Raw genomic sequence first — 12,169 nt, forward strand, 5'->3', positions numbered from 1 at the left:
AAGGGCGATGGGGAGGGTGGAGAGGGGATTTTTCTGTCCCACTTTGCTATCCTTCGAGCGCTTAAGCGCTTTCGGGAAAGAACTCGTTCCCTTCTGGAACTCCCTGCCACAAGATGAGCTAATAGCCACCGGCCTAGATGGGGTCGAAAGGGGATCAGACAGTTCCCTGTTGCTATATCATACATCAATACACACAAATTCTTTCACTATTCCTGCATTACAGGGGGTTGGACTAGATGACCCTTGGGGTTCCTTCAAACTCTACAATTTATAATTCTGTGTTTCTCACTTTTACAGCATTCTATGAAATCCGCCTTATATTTCTTCCATCTTTTTTTTCAAGCGGAAGAAAATGCCGTGCTCTTTCTTTTGCAAAGAACGGAACAGCGTGTATTAAGTTTATATCCCCCCTTTCCTCCCAGAAGCTCAAAGTGACATAAACCTTCCCCCTCCCTTCCCCTTTGTCTTCCCAACACCCCCGAGGGGGTAAGTTATGCTGGCACAGTGTGCTTCGTGGCTGAGTGGGGATTTGAAATGGGGGCTCCCCTTGTCTTCCTGCAGTCTCCCCCTGACACTTTAAAGCTATTGTTCCCAAAATGAATGGTACCACCCCCTGGGGGGCAGTGGGATTGCTCAGGGGGAGGATACTGGAGGTGAAAATGACCATCAGACTTAGAAGAGCAAGTATCACTGGATTAAGCTAACCAGTTTTGCTGAATTAATTAAATACTTTTGATTGGATTGTGAATAAATGTTTAATGAATTGTTACTGTTTTTAATTTTTATTGTGTTATTATCTTCCTTAGAGGGTAATCCAAACTACTATTCTGAATAATGCTTTTTATCAGGTATTGTAGGGGCACAGGGTGGGGAGGGCTGCATTTATGAAACCAAGGGGCCTGAAAAAGGTTTGGGGACCACTGTAATCTACTGGCACAATCAACCACACACAAATGGCTCGTTTATAGCACTATTTCATTCTTCTTCTTTTCCTGAGGCGTGGGTTTCACATGCGCAGTGATGTGCTGGGGATGATATATCTATACAATTAGCATACTTTTCACTATGACATTTCTCGTGGGTTTTCTTTTTAGTTGTTCAGTTATATATAATATGCACACAATGACTCTTAATGATTCCATGAAATAGCAATGGAATATATTATTTCCACCCCAAACAACTAAATGTTATGCCTCCCATTTATCATATATCACTGTTGCTTTATGGAGTTGCTGGGAAGGGTTTTTTGTGCGCGCGCATGTGTGTGTGTTGGTTCCTCTCTTCTTCCTAGATATTTATCTCTTTGGAGAACATGGTTTCCTATGGAAAAGCTATAATGACTGTTCCATTGCTATTTCATGGAATCATTATCTTATTATTCTTAGTATTATTTGTATCTCTCTCTATTCAGCATAATTCTTTTTTTATGCTATATGTAACAAAATAATTAAATTGGGGAGAGGGTTTAGTACCCCCAATACCAATAACAGTACGTAATTCTTTTTTGGGGTTGTGAACATAACAAGCCCCCCCAAATGTATTTATGTTCAATATTTATTCGTTTGTATTGTATTGTCTTTCTTCTTGTATGTTATTGAAATGTATGTCCTTTCTCAAATAATAATAGCAATAGTAGAAGCAGTAATTAAAAACTCAGTTCCACTGCCACCCCCATTTTCCCAAGTGGCAAAAACCAAGGTATATTTGGTACCTTATGGTGCTGGGCATGAATATTTGAAGTTATTGTTTGCCTGAAACCAAGGCTGCAGTCTTATAGGTATTTCTCATTAAACTTGATGGGAATTAACTGCTGAGCAGACATTTATTTATTTATTGCATTTGTTTTCCACTCCCCCCCCCATGTCACCTTTTACACTCAAAGTAGCATACACACTTCTGCCACTCTCATTTAGTCCCCACAACAACCCTGTGAGGTATGTCAGGCCGGGAGGTAGCAACTGGCCCAAAGTCACTCAGTGAGCTTCATGGCTGAGTTGGGGTTCAAATCCTAGTCTCTCCCAGGTTCTAGTTTGACGCTCTAACCACTGTACCACACTGCCTATTATAGGACTGTGCTGCCAATGATTCCTAATTTCAAACTTAATAAATATTGTGAACAGTACAATGTCATGTGCTAAGATACAGCTTATGCATTTCATGTTCTTAAAGTAGTGAAATTTAAAATTGATAAGAAAATCAAGTTATTGCATGTACCCCCCCCCCCCATATTTCCATTTGTTTATTTTTTTGGGGGGAAAATGACAAGCTCCCAATGTTTTTCCCATGGCTTGAACACCTTCAGAAATTCTACATTTTCAAGCGAGTCACCTCGACTTTCTGGAAAGCAAACTCATGTACAGGGCAGGAAAGAAAACAAATGCTTCCCAACCCATTTTCGCCCTTGGGGACTACTTCCCTTAAGCTCACTTTAGACAAGAACCACTTTTATAGAATCATTGAAATGCAATGCAGGAATCTTTTGCTCTTTGTGGGGCACAACCCTGATATTAAGAGTCTCATACTCTACCAAGTGAGTTGTCCCTTGGAGACAATCAATGGAGCAGGTTTATTTGTTCCTGTATGCAATATGCAAGGTTCATTCAAAGTAGCCTTCCTGGACAAAGCTGTGGGAACGCTCTCCCAGTTTTCCTGCCCAAACTCCTAACTGTGTCCTCTTTGCTAAAACCAGGGGACTATGTTCTACATTGTATCCAATGCAACAATACCCTGTGTCACAGAGGTTTAGGGCAACTTGTGGTTCCTGAATTGCAGGCAACTGGACTAGATGATGTGGGGGGCGTTGTCCCTTCCAACTCTGCAGTTCTATGATTCTATTATTCTAACTGTTCCCTTCCCTGTCTTCCTATCAGATGTGGGCAGGAGGTGAGGCAACCCACGGATTGAAAATAAGTGGCATTAGCAACAAAGTTAATAAGAATATGCAAAAATGAATTGATAATGGATGAAAATATAGAGTTATAATATGTTAAGATACAAAGTTAAGATAAACGAAAGAAGGTAAGGATTTGCTGATTTGATTATTTAAATGGGAATACAAAAAGGGGAGGTGTGAGGAGGCCAAGGAAATAAGTTAATGAGTTCAAAGTTACAAAAAACGGATTTGTTTTTAATTCTTTTTTAGCTATTTGTCTTTTGTATTTTGTATTTTTATTCCCTTTTTTTCTTTTTCATGTATTTTTCTATGTTCTTTTTTTGTATCTTTTTCTTTTTTTATGACCTTTTTTCATTTTGTATACTTATGTTTTTGTAAAACTTCAATAAATATCTTTAAAAAAAAAAAAGAGGTGAGGCAACCCACCACTCCCTTTCAGTTTCCTTATCCTCCTATAAGCAGAGGAAACAGTCTTATACCTGCCTCTGCTTCCTGTTTTCCACAACTCTCTTTTGAGGCTTCTAAGTCGCTGCAAGGAACCTGGAAGCATGCAGCTTCTCATCAGCCCCATCCAGGCTGATTACTGGCTGAACTACTTGTGTGCAATAGCCAATCTAACAGCCTGTCCCCCGTCCCCCCCACCACCATGATTGCATTGCAGATAATGGCATTGCATACTACGCAACGTGCAATACATGGTTGGAGGCAGTCATGTTTCTGAATACCTGTTGCTGAAAGCCAAAGGAGGGGGAAGTGCGCTTGTTATTGGGGTCCTGCTTGCAGGTTTCCCAAAAGGGGCATCTGCTTGGCCACTGTGAGAACAGCCCAAAAGCAGGACCTTTCAAGAGCACTCCCCCACTCTGTGGTTTCTAGCAACTGGCATTCAGAAGCATTGTTGCCTCCAACTGTGGGGGCAGAGCACAGTCATCCTGGCTAACAGCCATCAATACCCCTCTCCTTCTCCATGAATTTGTCCTGAGCAACTTCTTTGGTTATAGGAATGAAAGTACTTAAGAGGCAAGCTGAGGCCATTATCTTACAATTGCCTAGTTCAGCAATAGAATCTTCTGTCAGATTTTAACCCTTGCTGAGTATAGGACCCCAAGAATCGAAAGTAACTCAGAACACATCCTGCATACTGACCTGCCCCCAAACTGCAACATTATGTTTAGGATTGCCCCATTAACTCAGCAACTCCCCGACTAGGCCAGCTCTCTATTGAGAGTGCTAGAATTCCTGAGGCAGAGTTTGCCAAGCATCAATCACCAAGGTAGCTGCATTCTTGGCATGACTTTATATACTTGAGTTTTTATTTCATAATCCCAATGCACGAGTCTTCTTTGGTTTCGAAGTGACATTCTGTTAACGAGTTTATTTTGTGTATGTGTGTTACAAAAACATACTGTATAGGAAGTCTGGCCACACAGAGAATCGAGTCCTATTCAGGTAATGTGCTAGCCCCACTTCTAACGTCCTTGCATGCACTTGCTGCACTCCTTACACTTCCATTTTGAAAACATAAAAGGAGCCTTTTGGCTCAGGCCAAAGGGGCCCATCTATTCCAGCATCCTGCTCTCACAGTGGCCAGCCAGGTGCCCATTTGGGGAGACCTGCAAGCAGCACCTGAGCAAAAGAGCCCTCTCTCTTCCTGTGGTTTCCAGCAACTGGCATCCAGAAGCATTGATAACTATTGAGGCTAGAGCATAGCCATCATGGCTAGTAGCCATGGATAGCATCATCCTCTGTTAACTTATCTAATCCTCTTTTAAAACCATCTGGATTGCTGGCCATCGCTGCCTCCTGTGGGAGCGAGTTCCATAGCTTAACTATGTGCTGTGTGAAGAAGTCCTTTCATTTATCTGTCCTGAATCTCCCAACATTCAGCTTCAAGCAATGTTCACAAGTTCTAGTGTTATGACAGGGGTAGAAAAACTTTTCTCCATGAGACGCATCATTCTATAAACCTCTATCATGTCGCCTCTTACTCGCCTTTAGTCAAAAATGCTGCAATCTTCCTTTGTATGCGAAGACAGGCTCTGACGGATTGAGCAGACAAGACCAAGAGTGGGTGCAATGATCAAGATGGTGGTTGCTGCACATGCTGTAGAGGGAACTGAAGGGCAGATTGGGCTCGTCAGCCTGGCAAGGTAGCCCATCTAGGAGAAGGAAATCTCTGATCCTAAACCTCCACTACCTTGTGGCTACACTCATTCATGATAATGACTTCAGGAATAAACCTTTAGGAAATATCCATACCTACTGCCTTGCGGGATATCTTCAGGAGGAAATTAAGCTAAGGAGTAAGCCCTAAACAAATCCGGAGTGGAGTCCCTAAGACTGTTGGATGGAGTCTTGTACATCTCTTTCTGACAACTCCTGCAGCCAAGTTGGTGCCAAGTGTGTTACTTTCATTTCCTTTGGACCACATCAGTGAGGCCGAGAGGGAGGGTCTCGTCATCTGGACAGCCCAGGACCACGAGCATAGCCAGGATTTTGCGGAGGCAGGACTTTTGTTAGGGGGGCAGAACCAATGTGATTGGTCAGTTAAGTATTTCTATTGTTTTACTTGATTGGGTATGATGACAGCTGCCCCCTCTGCCCTGCCCCCTGGCTACATCCATGCCCAGGACCTTCAAACACACTGTCCAGGCTTACTTTGGTGCTGCTAACTCAGCAATAACAATGTGGGCGGCTGCAGTTATAAGTTATCTGCAGCCACAGCAGGTGCTGTGATTCTCCAGTGGTTTGACTTCACCCCTGGAGGTGCACTCCACTGTCTCTTGAGGTAACAAGTTACCACCACCTGTCAGGGAACTGCCATCGGAACTAGAGGAGGAGGCGAGGCTCCACAGCGATGCTGGAGAGGGGCCAAGCAGGGAGAGAGGCAGGTCTCCGGCTGGGGAAGAAAATCAGCGCAACACCAGGGATAGAGGGGGGCCGATGGGGGAAGCAGAGAGGAGGCTCCAGGACTCTTCGCAGGAGCCCAGCGAGAAGAGCACAGGTCCTCCGCTGCCCACACCCACCCTGCGCAGAAGACTTCCGCGCAGGGAAAGTAGGCGGCGACTTGGCGTCAAAGAACTTCTTTGCTGGCAGAGGTTCAAGAAACGCCCACTGACGGATTCTGCTAGCGACTGAACAGCCACGGAGTGGATGGCTGTCCAGACAGAAACGGTTTAACCAGGCAACCTAGCCCAGAGCGGCGGTAACTTACGCACAAGCAACCCCTAAAGCCATTACACCACCCTATTGACTTTCTATCTCAGTTGGTTTGTTTGCCTTGTTCAGCTTGGAAATTTGGGTTATGATAAAATGGGGAGAGGAGTTTGACAGCCCAGATGTGCTCACTCTGTTGCCAAGCCTACAAAACTCATGTGTTTGTCTAACTGCTTACCTCAGGCACCCAGTTTTCTCCCCAACATTCCCATTAACCACCTCAAGTCATTTACCACAGGCATTAGTTCCCTTCTTTTTCTAGCTCACCGGTCCTCATTCTTCCCCCACCTCTGCCTTTAGAACCTTGGGAAATAGCCAAGGAAAACAGTGTGATGACAGACTAGTGCAAATATAGTATAGAGATAAGTGGCAGCTCGTGCCAATAGATTGCATGAACCGGGAATGCAGGAGACCCAATTCACTTACAGTGTATTGGTCCCAGGGAATCTTCTTGACATTCCTGAATGTATTTATATTTATTCCCATTTATGTATGTTCAAACACATATACAGCTTAAACAGAATTGCCTTGGCCTCTATTTGTTGTATAGTGGTACCTCGGGTTATGTACTTCATTTGTTCCGGAGGTCCGTACTTAACCTGAAACTGTTCTTAACCTGAAGCACCACTTTAGCTAATGGGGCCTCCCGCTGCCACCGCGCCACCGGAGCCCGATTTCTGTTCTCATCCTGAAGGAAAATTCTTAACCTGAAGCACTATTTCTGGGTTAGCGGAGTGTGAAACCTGAAGCTTATGTAACCTGAAGCGTATGTAATCTGAGGTACCACTGTACTCCACTTCTCTCTGCCCTCTGCATTCCCCCCTGCCTCTGCACCCATTCACCAACTGGGGATAATACTTCATGCTCCAGATTAAAATTTATATCATAATAACTTTGTGTTTGAACCAGTCTCTTACATCCTATTCTCTGCTTGTGCTTGTGCCCTTTGGGTCACAGCTGAAAACATAGGCATTTCTAGCAGCAAAACTTCCCAGTTCTGCTCCACCCTCTCCAGCTCTTGATGCACAAAGAAGGAACTCCCTGTGAGGCCAGCTCTGCTGGGTGGGGAGCTCCTTTCTGCACAGCCCCCTGTGATATCAAGCATTTATTTGAACGGGTTCCAAAGGAGCCTGTCGGCTAGGTCCTACCAAGTTACCTGCAAACTGCAAAATAAAAAACTGGGCTTCTTTTTACCGGGAATGCTTCTTGGCCTGCTGAAGCCCCCTTTGAGTGACATCTCTGAAGCAAGCAATATAGATTAAATAACGCTGCCTGGGAACCCAAACAATTGGCCTTTAAAGGCATAGATTTGAAAATAGATTAATTTATATTCCATTGGGGCGCCTCCAGAGATGACTGGACGACACCAATTCACCTTTAACCATAAAAAGTTTGGAAGCTTAATTGTAGAACTTGTAAGCGTTGGAAATGCTTTCTCATGTTGCAGCTGAAGCTTAACAAACAAACAAACACTTGAGTATAGGAGTGGGGAGAGTGGAACCTCCCTTGGCTCCTGCTCCTTGAACAGGCAGGAATTAATTTTCTCCTGTTGGGGAAAGAAGCATCACCTGATGTCCTTCTGGCTGGCATTCAACTACTAAAAGGCACAGTAGCTGGGTTGGAAAAGAAAGGGACAGGGGTGAAACTGAGCTTTATTTCACCTCGGTCAAAGACCCAGTTTGGCACCACCCCACCCCCCATGCATTTGCATACACACACACACACAGGCTGGGAGCCTCAATGGCACCTCTGGAAGTTTTACCTGGGGCAAAAAGGAGCTAGCCCCCTCCCCCAGTAGCTGTGGCACTGGAACGTGAGAACAACCCTAAGGCAATGTTACAACCAATGTTCACATGGACCCTTCATTCCATTCCTACCCCACCTTCACTCCAAGGAATTCAGGAAGGCATGTGATGGTTCTCTGCCCTGCCAAATTATCCTCACACCAACCCCTGTGATGTAGGTTGGGCAGAATAAGATAATGTCTGTCCCAAGATCACCCAGTGAGCTTTGTGTCTTGGCAGGGATTTGGATCTTCTCTATGCATTTCAAACACTCTATTGACACTACCTAAGTCCTTTATGTTATTTTTAAGTATGTTTATTTTCTGTTTCCAGGTTTAGGTCACTCATTAGGGAAACATTTCTAACAATAAGAACAGGCTAGCTGTAGCACAAATGTGGTAGAAGATTGACTGAGATTCAGCACAGCTATTGAACCACTCTGGATTTTAAGATCCAAAGACAATAAAATTAAAATAAAAGTAGACTTTGTCCCAAAGTGATTAGATTTGCAGTGACTTGATACTGCTGTCCCTAACTGTTACCTACAGACACACATCATCATTTCCTGCTTCTTACAATCCGAAAATTTCTTCATTTCAACGGAGACTTCAGCTTCTATTTTTAGAACAGTTAAAAATAACTTGGGAGTGGCCAGCTACTTTCAGCCATAGGCAGAACGACTTTTGGAGAACTTTTTTTTTAAATGAAGTCCAAACCTCAAGCATCTGCAAATCTCAACAGTTATTTCCATATTCATTCAGCCAAGCTAAAGTTACTGATTAAGATGCCATCCTGCCAGTGGCTCAGCACCAATCAGTTCCAATTGCATAATGGAACTAACTGGCAGATTTCAATCATTTCCATTATGAAATTTTTGATAAATGGATTACTTCTAGCACTAATTTGCTTTAGTCAAGAAAGAGGATTGGTAATAATCCAGGGTGAACTAAAGGGGGGATAGCAAGTTTCGCCTTTTATTACGATCTTTCATTTCTAAGAAACCTTTAATGGTGCAGAGTGCTTTTGTCATCTTTATTTCATTCCTCTTCAAAATAGACCCAAGAGTGCAGGGTGAAGGGAAGAAGTGGTAAAGCAGAGCAGTCCTATAGGTGTAAGCCTGGAGTATGTTTCAAGCCAGTCAAGCGCCCCGTCCCCAATAAGTATTTGTTCCCATTTTACAGGCGAGGGCAGCAACTTACCCAAGTCTGCCTGCTTTAGATGGGAGGCATCTAAAGAAACTAGTGGGGCTGCATAAGTCATAAGGAGCTTACAGATGAGCTGAGATTTAAGAAGGGCATGTATAAGAAATGGAAGAAAGGGAAAATCAAGAAGGAAGAATATATGTGAGTTGCCAACAGTTGCAGGGCCAAAGCTCAGAAGGAGCTCAGGCTTACAGGGGCAGTTAAAAACAACAATAAAGGTTTCTTTGGCTACATTCAAAGCAAAAGGAAGGACAAGCAAGTAGTATATCTGTTACGTTGTGGGTGAACATATCAGACGACACAGTGATTATTCAAACAGCTCTTGTTTATTCACAGGCCAGAACAGAACAGAACTGAAGAGTTCAGCCAGCCTGCTTATATAGAGCTCCACTACAATGCAACAGTAACCACTTTCTGTAACTATCCAATCACTGAATGTCACTTTCAATCCCTTATTTGCATTTGTGGACCTGCGTGAAAACTATCTACAGTATCCCCCTGCTGGCCCAGGGTGAGAACTTCAGTACATAACAATATCCTCTGTGTGGAGAAGACGGAGAAATGCTATTGGGTGGCAACAGGGCTTTTTTTCAGCTGGAACTTGCTGGAATTCAGTTCCGGCAACTGAGGTGTTCATGGTGAGTTCCGGCGCCTCTTTTTCTAGAAAAATAGCACTGCATGACAGAAAGAAGGCAGCACTACTCCACACCTACTTTACCTCAACAACAACACTTTATTACTGTTGTAGACGAGCATAATACTTCACCCCTGTCTTCACCCAAAAGGAAAGCACTGTGCAACCTGGGGTCATAACAATGCCAGGAGGGAGCTGCAGCCCAAGATAGGAAAAGAGATGGTAAGGGAACACCTAGCTACTTTAAATGAATTCAACTCTCCAGGGCCTGATGAGCTGTACCAAAGGGTATGAAAGGAGCTTGCTGTTGTAAATCTCAGAGCTTCTGTCTATAAATCTTTAAGCACTTAGAAAAGGAACAGCCATAGTTAGCGAACCTGATGAAGCTGGCAAAATACTTTGTATGAAGGTATGAAATGAATAAGTGTCACAGTGCTATATGCAGCTCAAACAGGCTCCTTTGGGATTCTTGGCAGATGTCTGGGTTTCTTATTGCTTTTCTGAGTGCTGCAGGGCAGGGCATTGTCCTTTTACCACATTATCATTCATTCTTGATTATGCCATAATCTAGAACAAACAGAAGGGTGCTGGAACTGAATGAGAGTCAACAAACAGAGGATAATCGGCTGTGATTACTGTACTCTACTCTGTTGATGTTCCCTGACCGCAGCCAAACAGAGGACGCGGGGGTGGAATACAAAGCACCCAAAGGTACACTTTTCCCTCTAAGTGCTTGCTTACAGTGAGAAGGAAAAAGTGTTGGTGCAATGAAAAATAGCTATAAACAGAGAATTCCTGGATGCCAAGATCCAAGTTTGGGGCAAATACAGTGGTACCTCTGGTTGCGGACAGAATCTGCTCTGGAGGTCCAGTCGGATCCCGAGGTTTCCGCAACCTGAGGACTGCTTCTGTGCATGTGCAGACCACTTCTGCGCATGCAAGCGCGGCGAAACCTGGTAAAATACTTCGAAGTTTGCCACACGCGCATCCCAAAGTTTACGTAACCAGAGGGTTACGTAACCAGTTTATGTAACCAGAAAAGTTACACAGAACATAAACCTGGCTTAGCCACAAGGTGGTGAAAGTTCCTAAATTATTGGTATAGGAACACAATTAGGCTTGTGTGAGCCATGTGGCTACTCTTCACATGCTGAGTTCATCTGGTAGACTGGGGAGTGGACAAAGGCTTGATTACCTAGCTGAGCTCCTTCCCCTCAAGGTGAACAAAGCCTGACAGGACAGCTTACTCTATGGTTTTAACCCCGTCATGCATTAATTAGCCATAAGCACATTCCTTATATAAGTTTAGTTATCCCACAAAAAACAGGTTCAGACTCTTGAAACAACATCTTCCACACAGGACTCAGTGATGCCAAATCTGCCTTTCTCCCATCCAGAGTTCAGATATTACCTCTTTGCTGGTTGTCGTGTATCTACATTTGCTTGTGGGTGCGAGCATGGAAAGTTTGGGCACTGCAGTGTAAAAGCAGGGAAGCAATGAAGGTGGTTCTTTTGCCAGAAAATGCAGTGCCCAAACTCACCTTGTGGAGGAGTGACCAATCTGCACATGAAAAGGGGGTGTTGGGCAGTGGCGTAGCGTGGGGGGTGCAGGGGGGGCCGGCTGCACCGGGCACAACACCTGGGGGTTAGGGTTAGGGGGCGCAAATCCACGGGTTAGGAGGCGCAAATTACTTGCCTTGCCCCGGGTGCTGACAACCCACGCTACGCCACTGGTGTTGTGTGGCATTTAAACGAGTGTGTTAATGTTCAAGCCCAGTTAAGTAGTGTCTGCTTCTGTGGTATAATTATGTGCAAAGCAGACAGGAAATGCAAAACCAGCGCAAGGACTGCTCCACGTGATCTAGTGAAAGGGAAGCTCTTTCCGGTATTTCTCCTGCATGCAACACTGCTTATTTCTCTTAACATGGGCTGAGGATTCCCTGGTGCATGTGATTTACACCTTGTTTTCAGAATGTGCAAATTCCCCACACAGAAAATGATATCAACAGCCCTGGATGATAACATGGGAGGGAGGGGCTTCCTTTTGTTTTGATGTATGGAGTGGCAAGATAGGCACTCTGACTGGTTCAAGCAGACCAATTGGCAACCCTCTTTCTGAATGGCACTGCATCAGATGGCAGGTGAAGCTTTTTGGGGTGAGGGAATTCCCCCTTTACAAAAGAAAGGAAGATATTGGGTACGTGCTTTATTAGAAAAGCTGAAAAACAAACTACACATTTCCAGGGGACAATGTAAAAAGGATAGATTTGCAGAGATCTGGTTTGATCCTACAATGTATGTCAATATGAAAGAATGCTATCAGTTTCTTCCCTCTGCTTATCAATGGATTTGATTCAGTAATTTAGTATATCACTCCGTTTTAAGATTCATCACACCCATGACAGTAAAGGCTTTTATTTTATTCTATGTTTAAAATCATACC

This window comes from Podarcis filfolensis, assembly GCF_964270895.1.
Source record: "Podarcis filfolensis genome assembly, chromosome: Z".
In the NCBI taxonomy this organism is placed as follows: Eukaryota; Metazoa; Chordata; class Lepidosauria; order Squamata; family Lacertidae; genus Podarcis; species Podarcis filfolensis.